Source organism: Lissotriton vulgaris, chromosome 3_1, assembly GCF_964263255.1.
Source record: "Lissotriton vulgaris chromosome 3_1, aLisVul1.2, whole genome shotgun sequence".
NCBI lineage: Eukaryota > Metazoa > Chordata > Amphibia > Caudata > Salamandridae > Lissotriton > Lissotriton vulgaris.
Genome location: NC_141689.1, coordinates 827,268,360 through 827,283,983, shown reverse-complemented (window position 1 = coordinate 827,283,983; position 15,624 = coordinate 827,268,360).

Genomic DNA, 15,624 nt, shown 5'->3' with positions numbered 1-15,624 from the left:
CTATAAATCCTCCTCCTCTACAAATAACCTCTCTTACCTTACCTGGTTGAAAAAAAGGGAAAGGGGTCGAGCACCAGCAATAACTACAGCTGACAGATCTGAAGTTGTGGCACCAAGAGAACAGAAGAAAAGTAACTATATACTGTTCGCCGTAGGTGGAATTTGAAGTATGCATTTATTATTGATCATGAGAAAACAGTTGATTCAGAGTTTCCCCTGTCAGATCTCGCCTCTAGCATAGGCTTGTTAAATATTTATAGACCAAATAGTGGGCATAAGCTATAAAGAGAAGTGTTTGGTTAGCATCACATGGGATTTATCAATTACTTTTGCCCAAGAACGAGGCGTCAGTTCCTCCAAGCTAACATTGTCCCCATTCTTTTCTAATAGAGAAGTCTTGCCTTCATGTTAAGTCAGATAAGAATCATGCTACTTTTCTTTATTATTTTTGCCAAGTCCATTTTTGTTTCACTCCAAGCTAAAAGCACATCTGCTTTTTTTTCAGAGCAGTAGCAATGATTCAGCTTAGTCAACTTTCCTGTATAAATCCTTGAGTCAAAGCACTCAATTTTAAGATGGGAATTGTGCAAGGATTCAACTCTGAAAGGGTTTTAAATAGTAATTGTTTTTGTATTTTATCTCCATTAACATATAAACATGCAATGGATCAATTGTGTATTATTCACCTCTAGATTGACCATAGCTAATGTAGGCCGGCATTTTAAGTTGGCTAACGTTTGATTGCCATCTTGTTTGAAGAGGCACGTGTATTTTAGTTCTAGGTGAAGCAGAAATTCCACTTAACAAAAGCAGTCTTCTTAGCTATCCTTACTATGTGAAATATTTTCTTTTACATTATTATTATAGAATATTCTAATTGATTACACCCGTACATTTTTGTTGCAGATAAGTGTACGTTGGAAGGACTCTTAGAGAAGCTGTATTATGGAAGATCCTGAGAATCTAATGAGTTTTAGATGATATCTTTTTACTCTAACCTGATCATATCGTTTTATGGGAACCAAGTGTAGGCATACCAAATGTTAGAATTGTGTATTTAAGCTAGGCCAAGGTTGATGATAATTCAGAACTTTTTCCAGAAGGCGTAGAGCAGAGTAGGGCACTCTGTTTATGGGAGACTTGATTTACTTAACTATTCCTTAATGAGATTTTTAAAAGTTTTTTGACAGACTTATATGTCTTTGATTGATTTGATCTTCATGTTGACCAATGCATTCATATATTAGTTACTGATTGACACTTTTTGCCTGCTGTAAACATTTTAACCTTTAACAAACCTTCATTGTTAGAAACTTTACTATTATCTTTTATTCTATTCTATTTACTATTTCTTTTGAAGCCTAATGTGCTTCACGTTATGTAAATGTATTGATTTGATGACTAGCCTCAGCTGTGAACTTCGATTCATCAGGTAGCGCTTTATGGTCCGAGAGAATGACGCAAAGAAAAGAGCTAATAACTCTATTGCTTGTTCATGGAAGTTTCCTGTGTATCTTCACATATCTATCTAGGCTATAAGTGAAATCTCAGGTTTGCGTTTTGAGATCGTAAATTCCCAGTTTCAGTTCTTCCTGTGGGGCTGAAATCTGGTTGCTTTGTCTTCATCAAAGTCTTTTCCCCATTGGTGGAGCTGTTACACAACAAGCATGTTCTAGCCCATCCATGTTTGGATGAATGGCTGGTGAACGCTACACCTAGAAATCAAGAATCTGGAGACACAACGCTGGTTTGCAAGTTTGTGAGGGATCACTGGGGCATATTAGCAAGAACCTCGTTCACATTATCGCTGTTTTAGCGGCAGGAAACTGCCGCTAAAACGTCGATAATGGGCTTGCTAATATGCGTTATAGAATTCCAATAGAAGCAAGCCCAGGTTAGATGTCCTGCACATCTAACCTGGGCTTCTATTGGAATTCTGTAACGAATATTAGCAAGCCCATCATTGCTGTTTAAGCTGCAGTTTTCTGCAGCTAAAACTGCGATAATTTTAACGAGGTTCTTACTAATATGCCCCACAGTTTCTCCTGCAATTCCAGAGTCCCACTTGACATTATCTCATTTTCAGAAGACCTTTGCATGGTCAATTTTGCTGTGGTCAGGCCATTTAAAGGTAGGATGTGTCTGTCTGGGCTTCTTCAGTGAAAGTTTGCTCCAGGTGCTGGGGGCTATAGCAGTATGTGCATTGGTCATCTCGTGGTCAAGCCTGCATCTTAATTGCTAAAGCAACTTCACTCAGAGCAGTAACCAAGCTCTCAGAAAAATGTGACGTCAGAATCAATAATGGCAGAATATTGGCGTATGATGGTTTACCCCTTTTGGTTCAGAACAGGTTTCGGGTCAGTTACTTAACGGTAAAAAAAACCCTGTCTCGCCTCGAACAAGAGACCATTTGGGAGAGTGGCCGAGAGCCCAGCGATTTTACTTTTGTCTGACTTGGAGAGCGGGAAGTTTACCGCCTCTTACATCAGCGCGGAACAAAAAAACACCGGCTTTACCAGTAACAGTGACTCAGCAAGTCTCACAAGGACAAAACCTTTCAGCAGCCTCGCAAAACTTGCACGAGCAAAGCAGCTTGTGACTGGGAAACTAATTCGTGTCACGTGAATGTAAATAGTTCCGGCTGCAGGTGATTGGGCGGCGGGCGCGTGGAGAGTTTATGCAACGGTTATTGAGTTCACAGCACGCTTGTCATGTGAAGGGACCGTTGGTTGGGAGCATTTTATTTTCCAAATGTGGAACATTTACCAAATTATCCGGGGGGACCTGCTTTTAAAATCAAAAAAGAAGCACATCTTTCAAGCATTCCAGGTCAATGCACGAGTAATTCATTCAGATCCCAGAATCCAAAAACACAAAAAATCCTGGACAAAGCGAATTACGGAACGGGGAAACAGGAGAACCCCGAAAAAAATATGAATTTTATGGTGACATTTCCCTCCACTCTACAGTTCGTTTGTATGGGGTCCGTGATCTGCTGAGCGCGTAAACCGAAGTGCTCTGCTGAAGGCTTACATTTCAGGAACACATTGCCAGTAAGGTAAGGGCTAGACACGCCTGCAGCTACATGTCAAGGGACGGAGCTTCCAGGGGTCTAGAGGACAATGTCTCTCATTGTAGCGCGTGCCCAGGGATCACTTACTGCTCAGGAGGGGGGCAGAGGGCCAGGTGACGTGACCGAAGGAGGTGGTGAGGTGAAGTGAACAAAGTGCTGGTTTGGGCCAGGGATTATGGCGACAGGTGTTGTGCAGGAACCTTCTTGGCATCGAATCCCCAAGCCCCTGATTATCCTTGGCCTCTGAGCACAGAGAGCCATTGTGTGAAGCTGCTTGCCAGGAGCCGTCATCCGGACATGGGTTCAAGAGGGGTTAGATCGACATCGAACCTTTCCCAAAAAGTAGCTTGTTCCAGCTTAGCGTGTCACCGAAGGTGAACATTAAGTGCAGTTAAGACTAACCTTTGGAACTTGGGGTCTGGTGTATCTAAGGGCTTTCCCATTCTGTGCCCATGGGGAAATGCTTTATTACACATGGGACTTAGTTTCTAAAATAATATACCTGTCACTCACCATCATCGTCATCAGGCGGTAAGGTCAGTAGAGTCCAGTCAAGTCATTTTGATCTCAACAGCACGCATCGCTGAAACGTTCCATCCTTTCATCAGAGCTTGCAATGTAAGTATGCGCTGCAGGGCAACGTCCTATGCCAGAGCATGACACTTGGGTGAGGCCCTCACTCCAAGTCATTGCGAACACTGAATCCATTTTGGACTTTTCTCCTAAAAAACATTGATGTGCAAGTCTAGTTAGTTCAATGGAAGTGAGACAAGACAATAATAACCAGAACGCATTAGGCTCTCACGCAAAAGTCCAGTACTAGAAACAGTGTTGGTAATGACTTGTATGGAACTGGTTGCCCTGTGCAGCACTAAGAGGCATAATTTAAGAATATTAGAAATTCAGGCCACATTTAATCTCTTTCATGGTGATTAGGTGCCCCATTTACACTTTGGCAGTGAGCATACTCCATTGCAACGGTGACGGAGTATACTTACTGCCAACATAATGGTCCGCCCCATGAATTTAAATGCAGACGACCCCTTGGTTTAGTCACGGCGCAAACTATTCCGTCTCCGCAATGATTAAACCCTTTCAACGGCCCTGTGGAGTAAGGGCCAACCAAGGCAGACCTCCAAATCCACCAACCTTATTTTAAAGGGCAGAGTTAGAGGTCAGCTTTCACTGCCGACCACCACCAGGAAATCCCAGACAGGAAGGGGCAGTGAAAACTGCTACATGTTCCCTTTTCAATGGAAGCGGACCCCCGTGCCAAGGGGCGCATTTTATTTTTTATTTTCCCAAAAAAAAATTCTGCTGTAGGATGTTCTATTAAAAAAAAAAAAACAGTTTGGTGCAGAGTTCCATCATATGGATGGAGCCGGGCGCCAAATTGCAAAAAGCATTGATAGGAACCGCAGTGACGACAGTTCCTGGCAATGGTTTAAGAAATGACCATCTGTTTGGCGGTTATATCTAAATCTTTCAGACGGTACCTCCTTTAGGGTGGAGAAATGAGCCGCCCACCAGATTATAAATCTGGCCCTAAACCTCCACTGTAGAGTCCAAGATTCTTTGCTGTGGAGTGAGAACACAACTTGCTGATAGTGTTGAAAAGAAAGTGCTTTATAAGTGGCCACAATTGTGCCTCATCTGTCACACATGTAAATGGGTGACTCATAGCAACACTTCCAAAAACCTCTAGCAAATTGGAAATGGAGGCCAGAGTATGGGCTTTTAAAGGATACTTGGATTGCATTGGGAGCCACAAACAAGAAAACCAACCTGTTACTTCATCTTGGAATAATCTTTTTTTTTTAATGTGCACTAAATGTCTTTTTAAATAGGCAGCAGTCAGGTTGCAAATTAGTTGCCATGCATTTCTAAAAAAGTGAAAAAAGAAATTTCCGAAAGTTGGTTAAGAGGGGTTGAGGCGCAAAGGAGGAGAGGGGAGTGATGGGTAGGATTAAGTGATTGCAGAGCTAAGCAGGAAGGGAGTGGAGATGGAAGCAATAGACAAACTGTGGGGGTGGGAGAACAACACACAGAAGGAGGGTCATGGGTGTGAAGGGAGAATCAGAACACAGATGAGAAAGGGAGAGCAAGAAAACACATGTGCTCCCATGGAGTACTGTAAGTACTAAAAGAAACAAGCACTGGCAGAGCCAACAGGTCCCTCCTATGCAAGAGCTATTGGATTTGCCAATATGTTTTAGCCATGTTGTACACCAGCGTGGCTGCTGTTCAGCATGCATCAAAGTTAGTGGTGTGAAGGAGCGTGGCATGGTTTGGAGGGTCGTAAAGTGGAGTGTTGTGGAATAGAGTGGCGTGGAGTGGCATAGTATTTTAGAGTGCATGAAGGAGTAGAATGTCGTAGAGTGGAAGGGTGTAGAGTGGAGGAGAGTGCTGTAGACGGAAGTAGATGGAGTACAGTTTTGTGGCACAGATTGTCGTAGAGTGGAGTGGCGTAGAGCAGAGTGGTGTGCGTAGAGGGTGTTGTGTAGAACAGAGTAGATTGTGCAGAGTGGAATGGCACAGAGTGGAGTAGAGTGTGGGGAATGAAGTAGGATGGAGTGGCATAGAGTGGAAAGGCATAGTGGAGTGTAGTAGTGTGTCATAAAATAGGGTGAAGTAAAGTGCCATGAAGTGGCATAGATGGAGTTGCGTAGTGCATAGTGGAGTAGTGTCATAGAGTGGCACATGGTAGAGTTGAGTGTTGTGAAGGGACATAGAGTGGAGTACAGTGTCATTGAGTGGAGTAGAGTTTAATGGAGAAGAGCAGCATAGAGTGGAGTATTGTGGAATGTAGTGTCACAGTGTGGCATAGAGTGACCTAGAGTGAAGTGGTGTACAGCACAGAGTAGATTGGTGTGGAGTGTAGTGGAATAGAGTGTATTGGTTTTGAGTGGTGTAGAGTGCCTAGGCTTAGAGTGCAGTGACGTAGAGTAGAGTGCAGTAGCTTAGAGTAGAATGGGATAGATTCGAGTACTGCAGTGTAGAGTTCAGTGGCGCAGAGTGGAGTGGTGTAGAGTGGAGTGGTTCAGAGGGGAATGGGGCAGGGTGGAGTAGGGTGGCCTACAGTGCAGTGGTGTAGTGTGGTACAAAGTAGAGTAAAGAGATGTAGAGTGAAGTGGCTTAGAGTGTAGTGATGCAGTGGGGAGAGGCGTAGAGAGCATTGGCAGTGAGGAGAGTGGGGCAAAGTAGAGAAGAGTTGTGTAGAGTGAAATGGTGTAGAGTGGAGTGGTGCTAAATACAGTGCAGTGACGCAGAGTGGAGTAGTGTAGAGTAGAGTGTAGCAGTGTGAAGTGGTGCAGAGTAGAGTGCAGTTGTGTGGAGTGGTGCAGAGTACAGTTGAGTGGGGTAAAGTGGTGTATGCATACTGCTGTAGCTCACTGCCACTACAGACAACACATCTTCAATTGAAATGACCGTTACCTTTGTACAGGCATACAATTTTACTGATAAAAGTATACAGCACACAAGGACACATTTATGGAACTGTCACCACTTAATATATGGATTTTTTATTGCAACAAAATATTTGTTTCCACCCCAATTCAGAATATCCAAAAGATGTGCTTTCCTAATTCTAATATGTTCTGAAATATCAGCATAGTTTATGTACAGACATTTCATTTTTTTTGTGTGCTGTAGTAAAATAACATTGTACAGCCTTCCGCCCAGCACCCCCACTCACAGTAGCCAGATTGATTGTTACATAAACCCTCTCATTTTGAAGTGAGAGAAAGAAAAGTAAATATCAAGCTCCCTGGAAAACAGAGCCTGACATTGTTAATCTCTGCCTTTGAATGCATGGTGAATGTGACAAGATAAGAACAATATTTAAAGGCCTGTTTACAGGAATCAAGCAATGGTGGAAGAAATCCGTAAATAGGTATGGGCTATGAGATGGACTAAAGCTGAACAGCCTAAAACAAATAAAGCAAGCAAAAAGAAACAAAGCCAATGGTAAGCAATGGGTGGGATGCATTCTCCATGAAGCTTTCCAGAGGTCTCAAAGATGTCATTAGCAAACCAGTCAGCTGTACTGTCTGGTAGGCTTTGCCCTAAAAAGTACTTTCCTGACAGGCCAAGACTGCCCTTTTTTCCACTGGCCATTTCCCTGGTGGGCTGGAGCCTTTGGAGTCCATTTTTTAGGACGGGGCGTCTGCTGGCCCCTCTATAACTTCTTGAGTTTCCCTTGGTAATTACAGCAGGTACGAGAGGAGGGCTCGAGAGACAGAGGGAGGAGAGAGAGAAGAGAGAGATGAGAGATCGAGGAGGAAGGGAACAGAGCTGGTTTGAACAGCTTTGGGCAGTTTTTGGTACAGAGTCCATCCCTGTTACCTGAATGTAAGCAGTGGAAGGATAAAAGTAATCCAATCAAAATGATGAGAAAGAAAGTTATGAGGTGCTTACATGTAAAGGAAGGAAATCCATTGAAGGAGAAGCAAGCACATGAGATTGACAAGAAAGCCAACCAATGCCAAGCAACTGACTGCCCCAAAGCCCACTGTAAGTATTGGTATTGTCCACAATAGTTATTTAGAAGACAAACAGCTAATGCTGTCTATTGTCAGGGCCAATGGAATTATGTGGCAGAGGAGTGCCAAATATGAGGCAGGGTTGACTGAATTATGTGGTGAAATTGCAAATTATGTGTCATTATGCAGCACATTTTGGGATAGTATTACTTCATTAATTTGTCGTTTTTAAACTTTTAAACTCTGTTTAGGCATTAGTTGTAACTCATTAGTACCAGTTTAACACCCAAACACAGCAATAGTCACAGGAAGGTGACCAGTCAGCTTTTGCAGAGGGCCTTCCATTGCACGACAACAAATGTCACTACATTTTTAGTAACCTTCGAACTGTTTGAGCTAGAAAAAAATATTGTTTTTGTTAAAATCTGCATATTATGCAGCAGATGATGGATTATGTGGTAAATGCGGCAAATCTATAATCATGCAAAATTCGCCACGGCCGCACAATCGCATGTTTCAGTGGCCCTGTCTATATGTCAGACCTAAAGAAAGCTCCACCACAGTGTTCAGGCCACTCCACAGCAGCGGGCCATTCGCTTGCACTATAAAGACATAACAATGTGTTCTTTTGGGTAGCCAGACAAGGGTGACAGTGCACTGTTGCTCATCAATACAGTTACCTACCAGTAGTTTGGACTTTGTGGCGCCTTTTATGGTCTCGTATTGCTAGTATAGCCTCATCCATGCTACAAACTGTTTAAACTTCACACTATAGTTTCAGCCACATATTTAAATGTGACAGAACAACATTTTATTTAGACTAACTCTGTGAATAAACTCACATTTAAATATATATTACTTCAGTGCAAATGTCACATTTTAGCTTATTGCCACATTAAAGCAAAATTGACATTAAAAAACACTTTCTACTTCCTCGCAGATTGCATGTAGCACTCGCTGTACACAGGAAAACAAATCTCTTAATAGTAAAGAGGATTCTTCACTGTCATTTTACCATGCTGCACAAATGTAACCCTTGCATTTTTCGCCTCACGTGAGCTATGGATCTCCCCACACTCAAGAATGGTAATAAATGGCATTTATATTCTCCGCATCTGCATATGTTCTATACATATCTCTCAGTACACAACTAGTCAAAGTGTTGGCCCTAGATAATTTAATGTATTTAGTTTCACTATTCTATCTAGGAAATTACCTCACTTTTGACATACATACAGGGCCAGGAGGTTACAGAAAGTTTAGATTCGCCTATGCTTAACCAAATTGCTGACAAAGTGAGGCCCCAACTTCTGTTAGAATACATAAAGCACCAATATTTGTAAATGGGAGTGGTTCACGATTCACTACCATCACTTAGGTAGCTATCAATAGTGCATCTGGTGCCGTAGCACCAGAAGTCTGAGTAGGCCAACGTACCTGAATTGAATCTGTTTGTAATATGAAATCAACTGATGAGGGGTCCTTTTTCATTGTCCCTGGCACCCTTGCTAGCACACTGAGTAACTAGGTAGGTGCGAACCAACAAAGAAGGAGGAATCAGATGCACTGCATCTTGGGTGTCCATACTAATCCACCTGCCAGTTTTGTTCAGTATGAACACAACAGATTGCATAAATGGTATCAGCATAGCACAGTCCAAAAAGTCATTATACTGAATAGCAAGTGAAGAATACCATGGTTTTGATTTCAGACTCAAGACATCAACAAAGAGCGACAGCTGTTTCGCAGAATGACTCGACCTTCTATTGAATGCACTGGTGGTATTCGTTGGATCATACAGTCAGCCCTAGCACACGTAGGAATGAATGCTGAATAAAGGCCACCCCCTAGTTTTAGCAAATCAGCCAATACCCAGACAGACATGGTATGTAGGAAACATACCTTTCATGGTGCTTTTAGGGACAAGCCTAAGATGAAGTCAACTCATACTGAATCCTACTTGCCTCCCTGAGAGTCGAATGCCCAAGAATCTATGCCTCAGTGGGCTGTCACAGCTATTGATTAGAAAGTTAACAACTAGAAGTTAAATAGGACAGCAACAACTAAAAGCAGCTGCACTTTTAGCCCTAAAGACATTTTTGTAAAGGAATCAAGGAGTATCTCTATAGCACAGATTACAACTTGCCAGTGACATAACTTTATAATAAGTGCTTTTAGTTCGAGCCTACTAGACAGCACATGTTCTGTTTGTTGTGAGGCATATTCTGGCTTGCCATGAACTTATAGGGCTTAGAGTCCCCTGATTGCTTACCATTGGGTGGCTTTCCTTATCATTCTCATTTACCTGCTTCTTATTTGTGTCTCAGCTTGCCAAGCTTCTGTTTGTCCCTCCCTCGTTACCATGTGTGCTTTTGCCTGGTGCCTTTGCTCAACGTCAGGGAACTACTTTATTCATTTTATGTAAGTACTTTCAGAGAGTGCATGTGTTTTCAAGTAATCTCTTTTGTGTACTTCTCTCCCCCCTTGTGTTGCCGCCTGTCTCTGTGTGCTTCTCCTTATCCCCTCCTTGTTATATTTGCCTGTGTGCTTCTCCATTTTGCCTCCTATCCCCGCTCTCTCTGTTGTCTTGTCTCCATGGCCCTTTATGCTTCCTGTATTGCTTCTACGTCTCCGCCCTCCCTGTGTTGATTTTGTACCTGTGCCGCCCTCTCCGTGTTGCTTCCACTCGTCCCTGTGTAGCTTCGAACCCCTCTGTTGCCATGTTCCCTGTTGCTTCTGCCCTGTCCTGGTCGCTTACATTTTTTTAAAAATGGTCAAACTCTTTTGTACGTCATTGTGTAGGCGTGATCATGCTTGGTGTGTGTGCCTACAAAATGACACGGGTAGCCGCACAAAATATTTTAGTTTTGTTTTACTTTAGCAATGCTGCACAACATCGGGGATGATGTGCAACATAGCTAACAGCCATTGGCAAGGCTACTAAGTCACATTGGCTTTGGCCTTTGCCAATGCTGTTTGTCTAGATTCATGCATACAGGCCCACAAGAGCTTTTTATTGATATCTGTAACTATGTAGCAGTAGACTCAGTTGCCAATCACTTATTCACCACATGTTAAAGCCACTATAGATTGAGCCACTAAACGCGAACATTTGCATTTTGTCAGTGTTTTCCCTGAGGTCATTTACCCTAGGATACCCTGCTAGCGCATCCAGGGTGTGTTGCAGGCCCATGACAACTTGCTCAAACAGAAGACTGTGATCAGCAAAATAAAGTGGGTCTCATTTACAGAAAAATTATGCAGCGCAGCACCGCAAGCCATTTTGCTACGCCGAGCTGCATCATTTTAAAAGAACAAGGATGCGTTGTATTAACAAAAGTACAATGCATCCGTGTGCTTTCTCCTGTGCTTGTGCACAATTGGCTGCTATGTGCCAGTGCCAGCAACCTTGCATCATGTTGCACAGGTGCCTGCTTTGATGGGATGATTGTTTTCGTGTAGGAAGGGACACCTTAATGGCATTTTCCTCTTTCTATGCATGCTGCAGAATGCAGAAAGCATAGAAAGAAGAAAAAACAAAGAGAAATAAAAGTATTTCTCCTGTTTGTGCCACTCCTACACCTCCCCTGGGAGGCGTAGTATTCTGAAGCATTCCCAGCTTTACAAAACAATGTAAATATAAGAATTGGTTAGGTTCCATGGATGTTGTGTGGGAACATACACAGCAAAACCCATGGAACACCCCTTTCACACAGAGTAATGCATGAAAGGGGCCCGCATTTACAAGCCTATGAAAAGTCACTCAGGGTGACTTTATGTGGCCTTGTAAATATGGGCAAGCACAAAAAAGTGACGCACCAGCGGCACAATGGCCTTGTAAATGAGACCCAGAGTGTTTGTACACGACCTCCAAGCATATGATGGCTGAGAGCGGTTTGTGACAGGGATGACTCAAGATATTTATCCTTGCCGGCCCGACTTGAGAGTACCTACACATAATTCATTTCAGAGTCATAACTATACAAAACAAAATCTTCACTTGAACATGGTTTAACCCGTTTACTGCGGCCCCGATTTTCCCGTAGTGCGGCACTTCCGCAAAACGGGCGGGGCAGCACTGGGGAGGTAGTGCTGCCGTCGGCCAATGGCCGACGGCAGCAAGGAAGGGGTTAAGCCCATGATATTTCTCCAGATACAAAATAGTTATAGCATTCGCCATTTTTATTGTAGATGTGGAAGAACTATCAAATTATCGAAGAAGGTCTGGGATCGTAGAGCCCATGCGCGAGCATAAAGCTGAAAATGTTTGCTACGTAAATCATAGGGCAAACGTCACATGAAATATGTTACATTACACAAGATCACCGTTCATTGTTTATAGGGATGGGGAGATTAAGTGATTTGCCCAGAATCACAGGATATTTAATCAATGCGAAGACTGCTGGTTTTCCAATTCCGAAGTGACCCCAAAGCAACATCCAGGGTAAAAGGATTGAGGCCGGCAGGAGCCACATGAAACCTCAGACCTCAAGCTAAGTCAGAGCCAGGCTTCAGGGTAGAGCCCGGCTCGAGCTTTCAGTGGCTAGCCCACCTCTATTAGATAGTGCACATCACAAACTGAAATTAATTTTGTCAAACTCATGCAAATGTTGTCAGAGCATTCTTGGGGTGGTATTCGGTTTTTAATCTTTATTTATTTATTTTAGAGACAAATAATTTAAATAAATATCACTCAATGCAGTAATAATTTAAAGTGCTAAATTGAAACACTTGCAAGCATATAAAAAAAAGTCTGTTGCATTATTGACATGAAAATTCCTTCGATTGTTAGGCATGTTTTTAGCTCTCCGTGCCGGGTTAGGCTCGCTCACCTGCAGCGCTCTCTTTTTAAATGCCTCACTTATTTAAGTTATAGGTGGTCTGTCTTCTGTGTCTTCGCAAGCTGCTCTTCTGCAGCCTGATGTCGTGAATGCAGGCCTAGCTGGTGAGGGTTTATGGTGATTAGGTGAGGGTTCCACAGAAAAGGCCAGGTGCTATTCCACCCTATGAGCCAACCCACTAGTAAGTGGCATCTCATTGCGTGTATGAAAGCATCCCCGCAGCAAGTGAATCGATTGGCAGTGGGAGGTGATGTCGATCATATGAGCTCTACGATAGGTGGACAGAAGCATGTAGAGTGGACTGCTGATGCTCTGAGCAAGCGTCCCATGGCTGATAGATGGAGGCCGGCTTGGGATGTGTGGGTAGGGAAGAGAGCAGACCGGCAGAAATTGGTTCCGCATTCATCCATCTCCGCGGTGCTACCATAGCTTCACTCCACCTGCTCCACAGCTCCATGCTGGACCTCAATGGAAAGTTAGTCCTACAGCACATAGCCCATGGATGCTGAAGCAAGAGCGATATTGTCAGGCGTGGGCACCTGGCATGACTGGCATCCGTGGTCATTGCTTGAGGTGCACAAATGGGATGTCATATTTCTCTTCCCTCAAATACCCTGCATTGAAAAAGATCTTATTTGCTGCATTGTAGTCCTTCATCATTCTCAGTGTTCATCAAACTACACCAACAACGGATTCCTATGTATTCCAATAGTTCCAGAAGATACCATTACTGGAATAAGAGGAGCACTGGTGAAGCAATGTCACCTCCATCCTCAAAAACTGCAGGAGACGAGCCTCAAAGGATTGGAGTCCGCAGGGGAATGTTCGAAGGAGGCTTTTCCCTCAGCTGAACCACCTATAGTACCAGGAAGAGTGACAGCGTTGGAGAGTAAGATCCTAAGGGGAATTTCTAAGTATACGAGGATTGCCAAACTCAGATTGCCTCGCAGCATTGTCCAATATAACCAGACCAGCTGGAAATATGTGATTTGGTTAGTGTGACCTTTTATTCATAATTACGAATTTACCGCATTTGCCAAATAATCCATTGTCTGCTACATAATCTGCATATTTTAACAAAAAAAGATTTCTAGCTCAAACGGATCAAAAGGTACTCAAAACGCACCTACATGTTCCAGGGCAATGGAAACCCTTCACAAAGATGAACTGGTCACCTTTCTGTTTCGTATTGCTGTATTTGGATTTTAAACTGGTACTAATGAGGTGAAACCTTTGCCCAGGCAGTGTTAACATGTAAAAGATTACAAAATAATGAGTAAATACTATCACACAAAGTGCTGCATAATTTGCTTTTGCTTCAGCATAATTCAGTTACACACTTTAGCTGGGTCAGGTGGCTCAGTGGACTCATGGGTCCACTGCAGGAGACTGTGTTCGACCTTTTGGTCACAGGTTCAAATCCCAGCAGGGCCACTCAGCTGTTCATCCATCTGAGGTTGATAATATGAGTACCATTGAGTTGGGTAACAATAAACATCTGTTATTCCGTACCAAGAAGCCTACGGGTTAACGTGTGTTTTACAAATACACATGTTATGTCTTCCCCTGCCGCATAATTCCAGCGACATTGAATATAACCTTGTCTACTACATTACCTGGAAGCAGTTCAAACACTGCTGGGTGCCACAGCCCTCAGAAGCGGCCAGAAAACGACAACTTTGTGTTATAAAATTCGATCACGGCCAGAGGGGGCAATTTCAGTGGGGAATTCTAACCTAAAGGGACCCTCGAATGCAGACTGGGGTATTTTTATCTGACAGTTGATCAACAAACACATAACGTACACAAATCATACTGCATGCTATCCCTTGTGAGATTAGCTAGCCTCGATTTCACAGGCCTTAGCATTACTTCTCGAGGAATTCGAGGCTCTTTCAGGTTTTTATGATCGTAAACAGCTCTCTCAGGGCCACGTGCATAGGGATCTGGAATATATCTAGAAGTCTGCAGGTACAGAAATAACCAAAATCATCCAACTCATCAATCTCCTTCAAAATGCAGCTGCCACTGGAGTACGTCTGCATTAAGATGGTGTATGCAAAGTTCTAAACCATCTGGAAGGTGATCTCTGTACCATATAAGTACATGTGTTGTGTACATTTCAGGAAGCAGCATGTAATGTCCTCGAGTAACCTTTCTGACAGGACATCTTCCACCTTCGTGGCACCAGACCCCTCTACCTCTCGGAGTCCGGCAATGGAAAATGTTCACAAGTATAGTCCATTATGTTAAACAGCACAAATACTGTTTTAAACATGGCAGCACAAACCCTTTAGAACTATCCAAAAAGTATATTTACTATAGAAGCCCTGGCAAAAATGTGAATAATAAATTGGATTCAATGTGTATCATGGTAGATTCTCTCAATATTCGCTTTCACATGACTTCTACCGGGTCCATTAGTGGTTCCATCAGTTTCTAACAGTGGCCGATGTATGTTCTTATGCATAGGATATTTGTATAACACAAACCTAGCTGAAAGACAGCGGAGCACCGCATGCCAGTTCAGTCGAACAAAAAAGGAATATTTTAGTTGTAAAGTACAAGTATGAATCGAATCCAGTACCCACCATTAGACCTCAGTTTCGGGCTACAGGAATTAAATGGAATTTTCTTCGTAGCAGCTGAGTAGATATGTCTGAACACTCATGGTCCAGCTACTGGGGCCAGTAGAAACCATCTAAAATTGGCTCCCGCCCAGGATATCATCATGAGAGTCTGTTCCACCCGTATGAAGACCACATTTATGGGGATCTGTGGTGCCCATCAGGAGACCCTATTGACTGCCATGTCCGGTGGGCTCACAGTCCTCATCGGGAGAAGAGCTTATCCTCTTGATTCTCACCTGTTAGAATCAGGCAGCGCCAGGAATTTCTCTGACCTGGCCCCTGCGTCTAGTGCTGGTGGTGTTCTCTTTCTGCTACACCAAGGTCTGCATCCTCTTGTGTTTCACTGCTCCCTGGCAGCATAGCGTGGCAGGGGAACCTCCCTCTGTCACGAGAAAGTGGCAAGAGTAGCCTTCAGGTGAAATCCTAAAGATGTTAGAGACCTAAATGAAGCAATAATCCAGGTCTCATTATTTTTACTGATTGCAAGGTTGTGTGTCAGAACCTCTGTTTCACAATCCTGCCTAACCCAAGGTGGCCCCTACTTTGTTATTGTAATGAAAATTAGCCATATTCAAGTTGGCTTCTGCAGCCATGTG